The 16,283-nt window shown below is 42.7% G+C and overlaps 1 protein-coding gene across 3 annotated transcripts in view; it reads right to left on the minus strand.

The window, feature by feature from the left end:
* APBB1IP (amyloid beta precursor protein binding family B member 1 interacting protein) overlaps positions 1–15,785 on the minus strand; it is a 70,831-nt gene extending 55,046 nt beyond the window's left edge. The window contains exon 1 of one of the 3 annotated variants that reach the window (XM_075492603.1): positions 15,510–15,785. The gene's annotated coding sequence lies outside the window, so the exon portion shown is untranslated. Of the gene's footprint in view, positions 1–3,630; positions 3,746–15,509 lie in introns of those variants that run through there. The other 2 variants (XM_075492601.1, XM_075492602.1) reach the window with 2 other exon arrangements.
* Positions 15,786–16,283: the final 498 nt, after the last annotated feature.

The raw sequence follows: 16,283 nt of genomic DNA on the forward strand, positions 1-16,283 counted from the left end.
GAAGGTCCCATGTTGGAGAAGTTTGTGAAGGACTGTCTCCCATGGGAGGGCCCCCAAGCTGGAGCAGGGAAATAGTGTGAGGAGGAAGGAACAGCAGAGACAAAGCATTATGAACTGACTGCAATCCCCATTGCCTGTCCCCCTGTGCCGCTTGAGAGGGAAGAGGTAGAAGAGTTGGGAGTGAAGCCAAGCCTGGGAAGAAAGGAGGGGTGGGGTGAAGATGTTTTTATTTTTGTTCTTATTTCTCATTATCCTACTGTCTTATTAATTGGCAATAAATTAAATTAATTTCCCTATGTCAAGTCTGTTTTGCCCATGATGGTAATAGGTGAGTGATCTCCCTGTCCTTATCTTGATCCATGAGCTTTTCCATCATATTTTCTTCCCCTGTTCTGCTGAGGAGGGGGCATGACAGAGTGGCTTGGTGGACACCGGGTGGCCAGCCAAGGTCAGCCCACCACAGCACCTTACAGGATGAGGACCAACCTGATGCAAGAAAGCAATCAACTGAGGACAGGAACAACTTAGTGACTATAAAGACTGGCAAGAAAAGAAGACCAGCAAGTATCCTGTTCTTCAATCTTAATGCTTTTCCTTTAATAGAGCACCTTGAGTCACGTAAACTATTCTATAGTTAAATGATAAAGGCCACTGAGCCACTAAAGTCAATATCTGTTGTTTGAGAATTACTTGGTAGCATGTCTTTAATACTGTAGTATTAAAGTATTAATACTAAAACAGCCAAGGTAGTTAATACTGGAGCAATCTGAGCTGCTCTGCCTCCTTTGGACTTGGTCTTTCTGGCATCTACATAAGCAAGACTGGCCTAATATCCACTTGTCTTCTTACCACCTGTGTTATCCCCAACACCAGAACTCAGTAGGCCTGTACAGCTTTCATCAGTCAGGCTCAGAGCCTATTCTACCTGCTTTAGACTTTTTTTGTAGCTGGTGTAACTAAACAAGGCACAGGCAACTGGGAACTGGGCTTTGAATTTCCACAGTTCTCTCAGATCCCGGAAATCAAAGACTTAAATCTTTGGGAACGAGATGTTATTAAAGACATTTTAACAGTATGTGGTTGGCAGGGCTGAGGGTAACCCTAGGCCAATGGTGGAGATGGCACAGCTATGCCCATGTACCAGGGATCACATGTCACATATAACTGAGCGAACAGAGAGCTAAAGTCATCTTATCTGCTTCATTTCCAGCTGACAAAACCACACTGGATGGCTCACTCTCTCTGTATGTATCATAGTTATCATACAGAGCTTTCTATATCAAATTCCATTTCTGTAGATTCAGGAGTATACTGGTTGGGTAAATGATTACTGAATTTTAATTCATTTATTTGAATCAACAGCTGTGTAGCTTCCTACACACCTGGCACTTGGAGAATCAATTTTCATAAAAAGGACAGATAAAATGGCACTTATTTGATCAGGCAGAGTGAAGTCAGATTTGTTACAAGAAAAAAAATGGAGCTGCAGTTCATACTGACAAGCATCTCATCAGTGCTTACATAATACTGAATAATTTTATGTTTTCCTGTTTTCTGATTCAGGAGAACAAAATATCTGCTGGGGGAATCTTACCAGCTCTAGCCATTTGTATGTTTCTGAGGGTTTTTTAAGCACTGGCTAGATCTACTTTCAGGAAGAAGTCTTCATACTGGTTCCTTTGGCAAACTGAAATCCTGCTTTGCTATATTTTTGCAGAACAGAAATATAAAAATGGCAAAGAATTACTCTTGGGTTGCAACCAGGAGACCTTATCAAGAGGAGGAGTAAGAACTGTCTAAAAAGGAAAAAAAACCCCTAAGATCCTCTTCTGTAGTTACCAAAAAAAAAGGCAAGAGAACTGAATATTGGATTATACAACACTTTCACCAAATTTTGGGATTTTCACAGGTTCTAGTAAATTTAGAGCTTCTTTCTTTGCAATTATATGATTTTCTGAATCTTCAGACACATTCGATTCATAAGGAAAATAATGTAATCCTATGAAAATGCAATGTCCAAAGAATTCTGTAAGAATTTCCACTGTAAATTGGAGCCGAGTTAGTCACTGATGACTCTTCCTTATCAATTCAAATAAATGACATTTAATACTAGAAGTTTTTTTGACCTTAAGCACGTGGGGGAATGGAGAAGGCCTGAACATGTATTTTGAGAAGGAAATACATCAGTGTCCCTTTCAAGTGTCACTTTCAATGAACAGACATCCATCATCATCACCAGACTGATAAAGCCATGCTGTCACCAAGCCATTGCCCCTACTGGTATCTTTTTTTTTTCTCTTGAATTTTTATTGATTGGGTTTAGGAAGACAAAATTAACATCATAATCACCAAATACCCTGAAAATATTTTTATGTTAAAACACACTGAATGATCCCTTAAACTGATATGAGAACTCTCCAAATTCATCAGGGATTTTCTCAAGAGCTAGAAAGGCAAAAGATAGCAAAATCAGTCCCCAAAACGTGGAACTGCAAAAGAGTGTCCATCCACCCTCCTCCTCTATGATTCCTCTCCACAATAATTTCCATTTCTTTTATTTGATTGCCACAGTAGGAATAAACAGACAAAACAATATGCAGATTTGGGAACTATCCCATTCAAGGAAGATGTTGCTGCATTTTGGAGCAGCAAATTCTTTTGACTTTTATAAATAGCCTTGAACTTATTCAAACCAGAAACTCAAAGTGAAACCTGCAGGTGTATGAGCTATTATTAACAAAAAAGGGGAAAAGATTTACCAAAGTCCCCAGAAGAATATTGAGTTTCATACTCAGTCCTCCTCTATATCCACTAAACAGTAACTTTTCTGTCAGGTTTTTCTCTATATAGTACTAATACTAGTAACTCTTAAAATCACTATCAACTACAATAAACTGAAGAGAAAAAAAAGACAGTACTTTTACAATAAGTTTCCCATGTTATGCATAAGATTTTAAGCAGAGAAAAAATCGAATTAAAATAAAAAGAGGAAATTGCGGTTGTCAAGAACAAACATGCTAAGGAGGGGTTTGTGGGAAGGCATACATGTGAAACCTAACCTATTTTTAAAGTGATTGATTTTCAAATTGATATCTTCTAGACCACTTTTTGAAGTAACACCAAGCATGCAGGCAAAGGTACTCCTTGTCTTTTATTTCCCTGAAATTTCATATTCTCAAATTTTCATTGAGATCTCATGAAAACCTCTGTTGTTGGTTTTTTTAAATACTCCCACATTTCTCATACTGTATATCTGAGGGGTTGGAGCATTTTCTCTTCAGCTTGCTATTCTAACCACCAAGTCTCACTATTTAGTTTCTGCAGATTAAACTCTCACAGGTTTATATAATACATAAATATTGACTCATTGTATTTTGACTCATCAATACATTTATTCACCCCATCATTTACCAGAAGTTCCCCAGACCTGCTAGACCTATTATTTTTTTACGTTTCTAATTTCAGATTTAGCAGCCTTTTTGCTGATAAAAATAGTTTAAATCTAAATTGAGATGTGAATAACAAAACTCTTGTATTTTATTGTACTCTTTGTACTTCTAGCATCTTTGTATTTCAGCTCACCCAATGAAAAAATATGGTTTCTGCGTATTTGTTCCTACTTCTCCTTACCTGTTAGTGCCTGTCTTTTGTAGTGTCTGTCTTTTCTCCGTCACACGCTTTGTTGCCATTTCCAAAGACCTACTTGCATCCATTGAGGTGCCCCTGTGAGGGGGACTCCAACCATTTCCTTTTCACAAGAACCACCCCTGCTGCCCTAGCTGACAATACAAAACTCCTGTGCACTGTATTTCTAAACTAGGCAACAGACCCACACAAAACTTCTTCCCTCTCCTAAATGCCTACTCCATATATACCCTCATTTTGAAATTGAGATGTAAATTTCTACATTTTTTGAGCTATGGGCTAGGAAGTTGGAATTAAGTTATCTCACTTCTAACACCAGAGAAATTTGGCAGATGCACAGAAAGCAAGCTAGGCCACAGAGATAGACGCGAAACACTCCACTGTCCAACTTGTTGCGCTTGCATGAGCAACATACTTTGCTCACAGTGAACAACACTGTTTTCCCATGGGGATGGTCCAGCATTCAAGGGCACCAAAGAAAAACGCTGACTGAGAAATTTCTTGCTCAGATGCAAGAATGGAGAAGCAGTCCTTGCACTCAGTCTCAAGGTGCACAATCTTGCCTGGGTTAAGTAGAACCTCACCTAATGTTATTTAGTGTCATGCACTGACAGGTGGAGCAGGAACTGCCTTTCCTGGTCTCTAATATGAACTCTGTAATTAAAATCAGGATATGATTTCTCATGGTTGCATACATTTTGATTTAAGATACCAGAGAGAATAATAAAACAACCTTATTTTTTTAAGAATGAAGAAAGTTTTGTGATTTGCACACTTACATAAGACCACAGCACTATGTCTATGAACAATACATAGGAAATGGAATTGTTTAATAGAATCATTATCGTTTGGCAGTAAGCTAACAGAATGAGTAGTAAAACAATGGCATGAAATTCTCCCTGCTTAAAAAGAAATTATTAAAAAATACCATGAAAGCTGACAGGGTGATCATATGGTGTAGCTCAAAAAAACCAGGCATGGTACTACTAAGCAGAGCTTGAACTGTTAGTATCTGATAGCTCTGAGAACTACTGAAAGCCAGATCCTTTCAACAGGAAGAGTGGTCTAAGTCACATGGTAACAAGGCTTCTGCGCTTGCAATCTGAAAACAAGCTCAAAGCCTTTGTGCAATACTGAACAGGAAACACCAACGGTATTGCACACGAGATTACCATCTCTGCAACTCAGTCTCAGTTGAGTTGATGCAGTTTAATCAACCTAAGGGCTACAAACGAAAAAGGAATGAGGAACAGCACGGTATCAGTAGAACAAAGGCATACAGTGGATTCATGCTACAAACAGTATTAGGAACCAGTCCCCTTAGTAATCTGGTGAACAGTTACGGACACATTCATCAAATTCAAAGCATTGTTGTTATTCTTAAACTGTTACATATGCAAATAGCAAGGATAAAAATACATGAAGTATATTTTTACAAGTCACACAGAAAGATCAAAAGCACACTTTCACCTCCTAGTCTCTGCACTACAGCGTGTAAGTGTTGGAGTACCAAGTCCACCAAAATGAACACTAGCTGTTTGACTATCCAGATGACCACTACCAGCATTGAAACTTTCTGCTAACGCTTAATGCTGAAATGCTTTCTGGAGTGGAATGAAGAAATCTTTAACGTTTTACAGACCCACCAGTAGCCCAGTGATTAAATCACTCAAATCAGAGATTCACCCTTACCTACGGCAGGCTATGCAAAGTAGATCAACCCATATCAAAGAAAAAAAAGAAGAGAATTAGGGAAGAGAGATGAAAGTGACAGAAGCCCCACCATAAAGAGCAAAGCTGGGAAGAGGGTAACTGATTGTCACAGGAAACAGATGTGAAAGTAGTGCGATAAAAAAATGCATCAAAACCTAGAGGAGAATTACTGGGGCATCATTTCATCCTGGCTTATAATTTCATCCTGGCTTATAACACAAAATCAGTGGTATAGTACATGAAACTGAAAGTCTGTACAACTGTTCCAGGGAAACATGCACACTGTAATTGTGAAACTCATCACCAAAACTGGTGAGTTAGCAAGCTGAGGAGTTGGTTTTCTCTACAAGCAGTTATAGCTAGAAGTTTTAGTATTTCAGAGAGTTTCAGGCAAGGATGATGAACATGTTTCAAGGCCTTCTATCATGTTTCAAGGCCTAAAACAAAGCCTCCACCAATTTGGAACCAGAATAAAGCTTTCATGATAGACAGGTTACACCATACCTTCCAGCACAGGATTTCTTGTACGTCCTTCTGAAGCACGTGATGCTAGCCACTGTTGGAGACAACTTGCTGGCCGAATTGACTGCAGGTCTGAAATAGATCTAACTACATTTCTTACAATGATTTCACAGTTAGGTGTCAAGAAAAACTCCTGACTACTCAAATGTCTCTGATATACTTAAGTGAGGCAGGATGGAAGTTCCTTAACCAGCTATTGCATCATGTCTAGTAAAAAGTCCCTAACAGACATTTAGGTCAATTTTTATGAAGTAGAATACAAGAGAACATCTATCTCTGCAGAACTCAGCCTAGAAGAATAATCCAATTAGTTACTAATTCCAGTAGATACTAAGAAAGGAAAGTGAAGTTTTGGAGTGATAAAGTAGAAATAGAAGCTGCCCCCAAGCTTTCAAAATCAGAATCAGATTTGGCAATTAGTATGTTGACTTTTCTCTTTCTTACCTACATAACGTGACCCTGTAACTCTCTTCTGTTTTAATACTAAATCATATTTTGAAAAGGATGGGTCAAAAGCAATTAGACTGCTTCCAGCACTGCATTTACCTAACATTGATAAGCATGGCATTTTCCAAGAAAAAGCTTGCACACATAGATAACTCCGAAAGCAGTTTCTTACTCAGATCACCTATTCTTCTGGGAAATCTGGTGTGCCAATGACTGTAGGTTTATCTGCAGCTGAAACTACATTGCATATTTATCTCAGGGATGGGTGTGACATGCCATAACTCTGCTCATGATGGAATAAAAGCAACACACTAAAACACTAGGAGCTTCAGGAAGACTGATACAACTGCAAAGTACCCTTCCTAGTTTAAAAGTAAGTCACATTTGGCTTTGGATTAAAATAAAAATGCCAGATAAATACAATCATGCGAGAGAATCTGTTTCTAATGTTAACCTGTGGCACTACAGCATCTTCAGGTGACCATGCCACAAAAAACACTTCTAGCATTTTCCATTGATTGCTCCAGACACATTTTTACATACACTGTGGAACCAATTTTGACTCCAGTTGCCTTATCTTGTATCACATTACTCAAACTGACTCCAGCAAGACTAAAGGCACACCTGATAATTAAGCCTATAACTCATACTCTACCAACTCCAGAATCATCCACCCAGATGTAAGCACAAACATCTGTAGATAAGAGTACCCCAAACTCACAGATCCTACTTCTGTTTCACAGAAATTGTAACTATGCCATTTACACAATTAAACCTCTTAAAAGCTTGTTCCCTTTTTTGCTGTTTCGGAAATTCACAGTTAACTCACTTGTATTACAGGAACAAGCCTACAGTTAGGACTGAATTTGGAAGAAGTCTTTATTAGTCCAAAAGACCAAGCTTTCACAGACCTGAAAGCTACACTGCTGCACTTTAATGATGACAGCAGTTGTATTTTACCCTTGTTTTGCCAAGATGATAATGATAATTTAAACACCACAGGAACTCCTATGCATGAGTACCAACTGAGCACAAGTACACCACCATCTTTTTCAGTGATATATATTTGAGTACTTCATTTTCCATTGGCGAGAGAGAGAGAGAAAGAGTTTTAGTATGTTTGTAAAGCACTACGGGACACTGAGCCTGAGGCAGTCCTTCAGATGACGATGCCTCAGCGTCTATCACCTCTGTACTCCCCAGCCTTCCCCTCTCCCCCATGCACTGCCCCAAACACACATACTCTTCTTTATCCCACTTGCCAAGAGTGGTGTGTGGGAGAAGCAGCTGTGGGTCCTGTTCTTAGGGTGAGGCAGGATGGCAAGATTATTGAATGGTCCCAGAGGCTCAGTTAAGAGAGACTGAGAGGAACAAGGGACTACCTAAAAGCTTATCCACAGTATATCAGGAGGAAGTTACTCAAGGCCAGAGGAGGGGGTTAGCTAAGGGCTCTCATGCCAAGATGAGAGAGGACAGGAAGAACATTTAACCAGTGACAGGCAGCATATGCTATAGCTATGGCAAAGGTGCGTGGAGGGATATGGCATGCAGGCTGCGTGCAAGACAGCTCATTCACCAAGTTCCTCTCCAGAATCACTCTCAGGCACAGACACAGTCTGAATCCCGGGCTCCAGAAAATGTATCCCAAATGTACCCGAGCAGCTGGGGACTGTGAGTTAAAAGCACGTTACGCAAGGGGAAAAAGAAACCCCAGTATAAAGCACGAGCTCAGGGAGAAGAAAGCTGGGGAGCAATTTCTATGTACCAGAACTTCACTCTGTAGCCTCCTGTCAGCTCCCAAAGGGGACTGCTTTTATGGAGCTCGAAAGCAGTGCCACTTCTGTTCATTTTTATACAGTATCCTCCCAGCAGACAATGTGCTTCAGTCTGGCCTGTGGGTCTCAGAACACTACAGAAATACTGTACGGCTACAGACTCGGTCATCTTCTTTTTCCTTTGTCATAGAATTATTTACTGCAGAATGGTCCAGTTTGGGGACTTTCTCCCCATGAGCCATACAGGCAGCACAAACTCTCTGTGTAGAATGAAATTGTAGGAAGAGACGTATTTCCAGTCCTATGTCTTCACACAGATTGGTAGAAGAAACAATGCCCTATTCTGTGCCAGATTACTGACACACAGGAACAAGATCTCCATTGCCCCAACTTATCTTCTCCTGGGAAAGGCGGAAAGCTGGATGGAAGTGTGTCCCCTGAGCTGGATTCAGCTCATGAACCACCAGCTGATCTAGGCTCATCTGTCTTGTGTTGATAACATGTCTACTTCAGCTCTACTCAGGTATAAAAAACTGCAAACGTACACGTTACCAGAAAATATGAATCTCAGTTTGAGGTTCCTCCCATTCCCTGCCTTGAAGGGAGAGCAGAATACTGAAAGAGTAAAGTAAGTCTGAGTAGCACAAATTTGTTCTGTTTCCGCATTCCTTCCCATAATCTGTAGTTTGCTGATGTTGGCGTAATGTTTTCCTTCCTATTTTTTCCAGTTACCCAACATTGCTGTACGGAACTTACATGGCAACTTAAAAACTTAAAAAAATTGCCACCAAATAAGAATAGTGCAATTATTAATAATTTTTGGATCCTGCAGAATGCTTAGCCTAACTCCATCCTGCAATGGAGCAGATGGGCTATAAGCATTTCATTCCCATTTGCTACTTTTGAACTGTTCCCAGAATTCCCTTATCCTCAGGTCACTGAGCTATGGGAAGTGTGTCTTGTGGCTCTCTACTAAATGAAGATTTTGATATTTAGCTTTACAGTCCATAAGGTAGGCTGATCCCACATGAATAGATTGTCTAATAAGCAGAAAATGGTAGACAAGGAAGCCCACAGATGGGAAAGGAAGGCATACGGGGATCCACAATGGGGGAAAAATCCTTCCCCTCCCCAATTCCCTACAGAATCAAGAGATGTTAAGTGTGGAATAATGAAAATCATAGCACAAACTTAGGAAGAGGAAAAAAAGGAATGAAAAGTTACAGTACAAAATTAAAGTGCAGGAGCTGCTACGTTGAATAATCAATGGCTCATCTTTTCCACCATTCACTCCCTCCCACAATGAGCCATTAGACATAAGTGCAAGATATGCTATAAAGGTCCATGAGACAACTGTCTACCCATACAAATGATTTATTCCTAGGCCCTAGTCATTGGCAAAAGCTCTAAATCACCATCTTATCTCTTATAATCACATGTTCTTATTACTGCCAGAAATGTTTACGGGAAGGAACACGTGGCATGGGAAAGGAAGACTGAAAGAGGAAAAGACACTAGCATAAAATGCTCTAACAGATAAGAGTGAAGCAAAAGGGTGAAAACAAATCTGTAAACATTTTATTGAACCCATCTTTTTTATACACAGTTCATGTATTAAAATCAAATGAAGCAAGTAATGCTTTAATATGAATTTATAGGTATTTCACCAAAGTACAGTGCTCAGTACCATAGTGAGTGGTAGAAAAATTAAATGAAGATTTTTTTTGAAACCTTTTTCTCAGCTTTACTACTGACTGAAGAGTCAGGCACAATTTCAAGGCCCGTTATTAACCTTCCACCTAGAAAAGCTGTTTCTTTCAGTCTATATAACACACAGTGATCACAAACAGCTATAAGCAGTGGGTTTCAGACGAAGATCTGTAAGGAAAGTGGAAGCCTGGAGTCACCACAGATGGGACGTTATATTGGTATGGCTGTGGCTGCTTTGCCACAGCCCAGCAAGCCCTGAGCTGCACAAAGGAAACAGTTATGGGAAGAAAACGTGAGAGGAGAAGAACCTTGTGACATTTCCAGTGTAATTCTTCCATTTCTGTAAGGTTTTCCATGATAAGGAAATGCCACTGCCTCCCTCTTTTTCCCTTACCAAGTGGAGGAGGGATGGAACAACTGATTTGGTCAGAGATAGCAACGCCATCATGACACAGGGGAGACTAAGGAGGTCAATCTAGTGACAGATATGAAAGGCTTTGCTGAATTTCATGGAAGAACATGGCCCCTGTGGGACAACACTGCAGTTAAGTTTATGCTGAATCCCTTTCTAGGACTGGCACCCAAAACCACTGGCTCATTTGTACGTGCTCTCTCAAACATTAGGTCTGCCGGCTTCCCCTCAGTCATGAATATGTGGTCACCAAAGTATAAAACTAAGCTGTAACCACAAGTACTTGGGAATGTTATTTGTGTTCATGCTTTTCGCATGTATTCTCACTTCCTCAGGGTTATCTCAGCAACTTCGGCCCTCCAAGCCACGTGTACAGCAGATCTTCCAAATATAAGATTTCATGTAAAAAGCACAGAGAACAGTAATGTAGACTTGACCGTTATTTAAATGATTATTTTTTGAAATTTGCAATCAGAGACAAAAAACACATCAACTTTCAAAAATGCTTTTTGGGCTGATACATCCTTCCTACTTCTGTGCTTCAATGAAATTCCCATGGCAAATGAGAGAATGGGGGCTTCTAGTACTGTTAGAAAGTACTAGAAAATCTTCAAAAGTACATCAAAATCTTGCTCTGAAGCGGAAGAAAAGTAGTCATGTCTACAGTCTGAGCTACCTGAAGATGCAGTGAGAGTACCAAAATGGATCAACTAAGGCCACAGAGAAGCAAGTTTTCATTTGCTGCCTATATGGACTTGATGCCAGCAGGTAAGTGACAATTCTGTAGAGCTTGCCTACTGTCTTGGTGAGCTGCCTTCTAAGCAGACACATTATTTTGCCTAAAACTGGGGACTCAGAAGGTCACTTGCAATTTTTATCAGCAAAAGCATCCGATGAGTGCCTCTATGACTTTGGCCCCCAGCTGCTCTCTCTATGCTTGATGGACTAGCAATGCTGCTAGAAGCAGATTTGGTCCCCTTACATCCCCACTCTCCCTGATAGGTGTATGTACAATGACAGGATTTCCACCAAAATTTTTATTATATCAGTTGGATTGTCTGAGGACAACTGAGAACTTTCCGTTGTTAGTGATATCAGCCATGTAAGGTCTGCCCATCACTGATAGCAGACACACAGGGAGTTTCATCCTTTAATATTAGTGTTACATGTCACACTTCTACATCCGCTGCTTTAGATTACAAGCAAATACAGAGTGAAAGTAAAAATGGAAACGGACTGAGAAGATGCATCCAGTGCGAAACTTCTATCAGAAATGTCTCTGTATTCATTTCTAAACAGAGTATCATAGAAAAATTTGGTTCATATATACTGAGCCTTCTTTTTTTTCTAGGATTCATAATGCATCTACTCCCCAAAATACTCCTAATACTCCTAATAACTGTAGCCCTCATTTATTTGCGCCTAAATGCATGGCAAGCTGGATCAATGCTCAACAAGAAGAAACAGTGCTGTGTGCAGGCTGACGTAGCTTCTGGTAGCAAAAATTAGAGAGTAATTAGCTAGCCACAGATCTAAAAGGCCACTTTACTGGAAGAAAGGCTTTGAAACTAATGAAAGACTTAAACTTTTTAAACAGTCATTATCAAACTAGTTTGTGAATTCCCACATTAAAGTTCTAAGTCAGATCAAAGTCATTTGTGTTTCCTTTTCATTCACAGCCCAGGAGCAATGCTATCAATTAATATTGAGGGGTGGTGAGGAATACATGTTCAAATATGCTCACAAGTGTCCTACAGAAACTTAAGAAGAACATGGCGCCCCAGCTTCTTTCTTTCACAGTGCAACATACTATCTTCTACACTGGCAGCTATACTGTTACTATCTAGGGTAGCCATGAATCAATAGGCTGGATGATAAGGAAAGCTGCCTAAAATGCCTGCTTTTCCAAGAGCAATTTTACTATACCATGGATCACCCCTAATCATGAAAACACATATGGTGGAGTTTCTATGACATCTGCATCTGACCTCGTCATCCCAGGCTCTTTTTAGTCAATTAAGGGAAAGGAAGGTGATTTTATAGAGCATGATTCATGGTAGCTGTCTAAAACGGGGCAGCTGAACAAGTTTTAGCAGTATCTGTCTCTCTCCATTGACTCAGAATCTCAGGTGACTAACTAAAACGCTAATGTCTAAAGTTGGGTGAGGAGGATCCTGCCTGTAAAGTCCAAGAAGTGCTTGGGAAGGTCTGCATGGATGCAAGTTACCATTGTTACTAGAGACCTTCCAAAAGAAACAAGCTAAAGCTCCTATATTGCTGCAGGCAAATAAGAGGTCTTATTTTCACTTTCACCCCAGGTTAGCACCTGACCACGTGAAGTCATCATCACAACAGGTCAGATGGGCCTACAACAAAACAAGTCAAGACATACTGAAATGAAAGATGAAAAAAAGGTCTGTGGGAAGAAAAACACATCTAGTTCGCAGAGAGAGCAGGAAAGGATAGGGGCCTTGATATCTGAACGATATGCACGAAAACCAAATTCAGCTACATTCCTGTAAAGCCACCTCTGAAACATAAACACTCTTTCAAGAAAATCCACAATCCCAGATCTTCTCCTCAAAGGACAGATGTTCGTGAATCTGCAAACAAGACAGGTCCTCTCTTCAGCAAGGCAACCTCTCCTCTCAGCTCCAGCAGTACTCCAGACTGGTAGTTTTCTCAGACATTTTGTAGGGCCAAAGAGATGCAATCGCTGATCCCTCCACCCACAGGTTACCCAAGTCCTACCTCTCCCTTCACCACATACTGCAGAGCAAGACAAGGAAAGCTTTCTGCCTCTTGTTCCTCTCACTGCTGTAAGACATTTCTTCTAACAGGAAAGGTGAAACACAGCAAAAGCAAAATCTTAGTGGGTTGGGTAAATTCTTTACTCCCTAAGAAATCTCGGGTCGCAGTACTGAGTTAAGCTGCTACAATATCCAGCAGGCCCCTCTGTTCATACTGTTGCCCCCTTTGTGCAAATTGTTACCCTCCCAAATGAGTTAGTCTCTAAAGCTTTATAAATTAAAAAAGATCAAGTTTACAGCCTGATTCACAGGTGCATGAGTTATAGTGAGAATCTATATATCTATATAGTGAGAATCTCACTATACTCTCAAGTATAGTAAGAATCAGACTTTTGATCTGCAAAAATCAAACTTAGCTGGAATAAATACATTTGATAACAAAATAAACCAGCACTTCAAAGGCATCATACCCTGCTTGAAGATACTGCACATCAATAATCGCAAATTCCAGCATGAACAATTAAAACACAATTTACTCAATAATTACTTTGAGCTTTCAGACATATTTGCCTCCAAACACCAGAAGAGTCTGCAGTACCCACAGGAGGTATTTAAAGAAGAAAGAGAAGACACGGGGAATGATTAAAAGTACCCTTTCAGAGACAGTACATTTTTCCAGTTATGTGTGCTCCCAGATGGATCAGAATTCTCTGAGAATATAAAACAAGGATCACTCAGCTATCTGTAATGCTCCATTGATTAAACCTCCCAAAGACATTTGTAATCCATATTTCAAACCAAATTATCTACATTTTTAAGCAATGCTTGCACAAAGCATGAAATAGAATTAAATGTAATAGTCTCCTCAGAAAGCCCACAGGGGAAAACAGAACTGAACAGGTTCAGCAAAAAGTTAAGCATTCTGTTTTAAACATAAAGTTTTAACCTAAAATCACATTCTTTACAAAGTTTCTAGAAAAAAACTTCGTAAAGTTAGTGAAGACAAATGAGTAGGAGCCTACAGAGGTGGAGCAGGTCATCTAGTATAGCCCTCTGAAGCACTGGGGCTTACCTATTTGTCTCTAATGAAACAGATGTACTGGAAACACTACACTTACACCACTGTTGTGCAGCAGCAGGGTAATTAATTAACAGTGACATCAATAGAGTCAGATGTGAAATGAGTATTTTTTAGAAGCAAGTCAGGAACAGATGACAAAACATTCATGTCATGTAATTCACAAAGGGGAACTAGAACGAAAGAGGAAAAACGACTGCCAAAATCCTGCAAACAGAAGTTTTGAGGGGTAGAGTCAAGCTGGAGCCACACTAATACAGAATCAGAATAATCTGGGGCAGGAAGGGACTTCAGAAAGTCAAGCTGTCAAGCTGTCTGTCCCAGTTTGGTGGCACCCTGCATGTTTTGTTTGTAGGCTGCATTCCTGTATGCAAATTTTTAATGATAGTTAAGACAGGCTGGATGATACGCTGCCTGAAAGACCCTACGTGATACATCTTCCCAGTGTGACAATGAATGGATTTAATAACTTCTCTTTCAGTGCACAAGGGATTGAAAAACCACCCCAAGCTTGTGGAGACTGTATTTACATTACTTCTCCACGGTATTCAGACGAGGGTATCATGCAGGGTGGGCCTCGTCAAAGTCAGGAGACACATCTATTTTTTCCCCAAACCACGTCGCCAAATACACCATCCGCAGAGAGATGTAAATTGCGTTCCTTGGAAGTCTGTACTAGCTGTTTTGCCATAACCACACCACCTTCTTACATGCTTAGTTTAAGACTGACAGATTAGCACATTCACATGCTGTATTTTTTGGCCGCTCGTGCCAGGCTGCTTGGTCTGCAGTTTCTCCCGCCTGCCTTCACTTTCCCAATGCAGCCACCTGAAACAGGGAACTGCGTGTCCCCAGGGATCCCACCTGCCTCACGAGGCTGCAGGGAAGCTCTTGCAATCCTGCCTTGCAAAGGATCAATCTCCTACTCACCCCCTCAGGGTCTGGGCACAGTGAAGCTCTGACTCAGGTTAACCCTACCGAAGAGAATAACCAACACCGGGACCCAGCACCGCAGCACTAAATCCCATTATCCCATTTCAGCCCTCCGAGGCCACGTTTGCCGTCGGAAGGCTCCCTGTCCCGAGGGGGGAGGCCTGTCTGTGAGAGGTGGCTCTCGCCGCAGGCTTCCCGGGCGGCGAGGCGGCACGGCGGGGGCTGGCGGGCTCCCCTCCGCGGGCACCCGCGCTGCCCACCCCGGGCTGCCGCCCTCCAGGCGCACCACAAGCCGTGCCCAGAGCGGGGTTTGCCGCAACTCCCCACCCCGAGCACCCGAATTTGCCGGCGTGATTTCTCACTACAGAAGTAGGACACCCCGCGCCCGCACTCCACGCCACGCCACAGCCGGACGCCTCACGCTTCCCGCGGCGGCCGCACCTCCGCCCTCCCGCCCCGTCGGGGTCCCGGGCTGGCGCTGGGAGCCCTTGGGGGTCCGGCTAATCCTTCCCTGCCCAGCTTACCTTGGCGGGCGGGCGGCAGGGGCCGCCGGCTCCCGGAGGCGCTGCGAGCAGGAGACGCGGGGCGGCTCTGCGGCACCCCTGCACAGCGGGAGCTCGCCCGCCCTCTGCCTACGGCGAAGTGGGGCCGCTTCGCGGGCTGCCGGGCGCCCCGGGGCGGCCACCTCCGCGGGAGCCGCCCCGGTGCAGGCAGCACCGCCCTCCGCCTTCGGCCTGGGGACAGCCGCCTCGCAGAGCCTGGGTGGGCGACCCGCTCCACGGGACGTGAGAGCCCTTCTGCGGGGGCAGGAGGATCCAGGCCCGCTCCTTGCGACGGCTTCCCCTCGCGGGGACTCGCCGCTCGAGGCCGACCCGAGGGCTGTGGAGAGCCGGGGCGGACGTGTCCCCTCCGCGCTGTGGAGAGGCCTCCTCCTCCCCGGACCCTTAGGGGCACCCGAGCTGCCCACAAAATGGAGCCTGAGGCTCGCCCTGCGAAGGCTTGCGGGGCTGGAGGCCCAGGCGGAGAGGCCGTGGCCGGTGCGGGGGCAGCAGCCCCACGGGGGGAGCCCCGGGCAGGCCGGGGCAGCCCACCCCTGCCTCCTCCGCTCCTCTCCTGGGTCAGCTCAGCCGGGCCGGGTGGCTTTCGGTTGGGCAGCGCTGTCAGATGCTCTCTGGTTTTCAGACAGAAATGTGTTTCTTTCCCCATGGCAGCAAATTGCTTTTATGGCATTTTTACGTCATTTTGTAGCATTGCAATGTGCTGCTTTGAAGTGTACTTCACTGAGTAGATTCACTGAG

Source organism: Mycteria americana, chromosome 2 (assembly GCF_035582795.1).
Source record: "Mycteria americana isolate JAX WOST 10 ecotype Jacksonville Zoo and Gardens chromosome 2, USCA_MyAme_1.0, whole genome shotgun sequence".
Classification (NCBI taxonomy): domain Eukaryota; kingdom Metazoa; phylum Chordata; class Aves; order Ciconiiformes; family Ciconiidae; genus Mycteria; species Mycteria americana.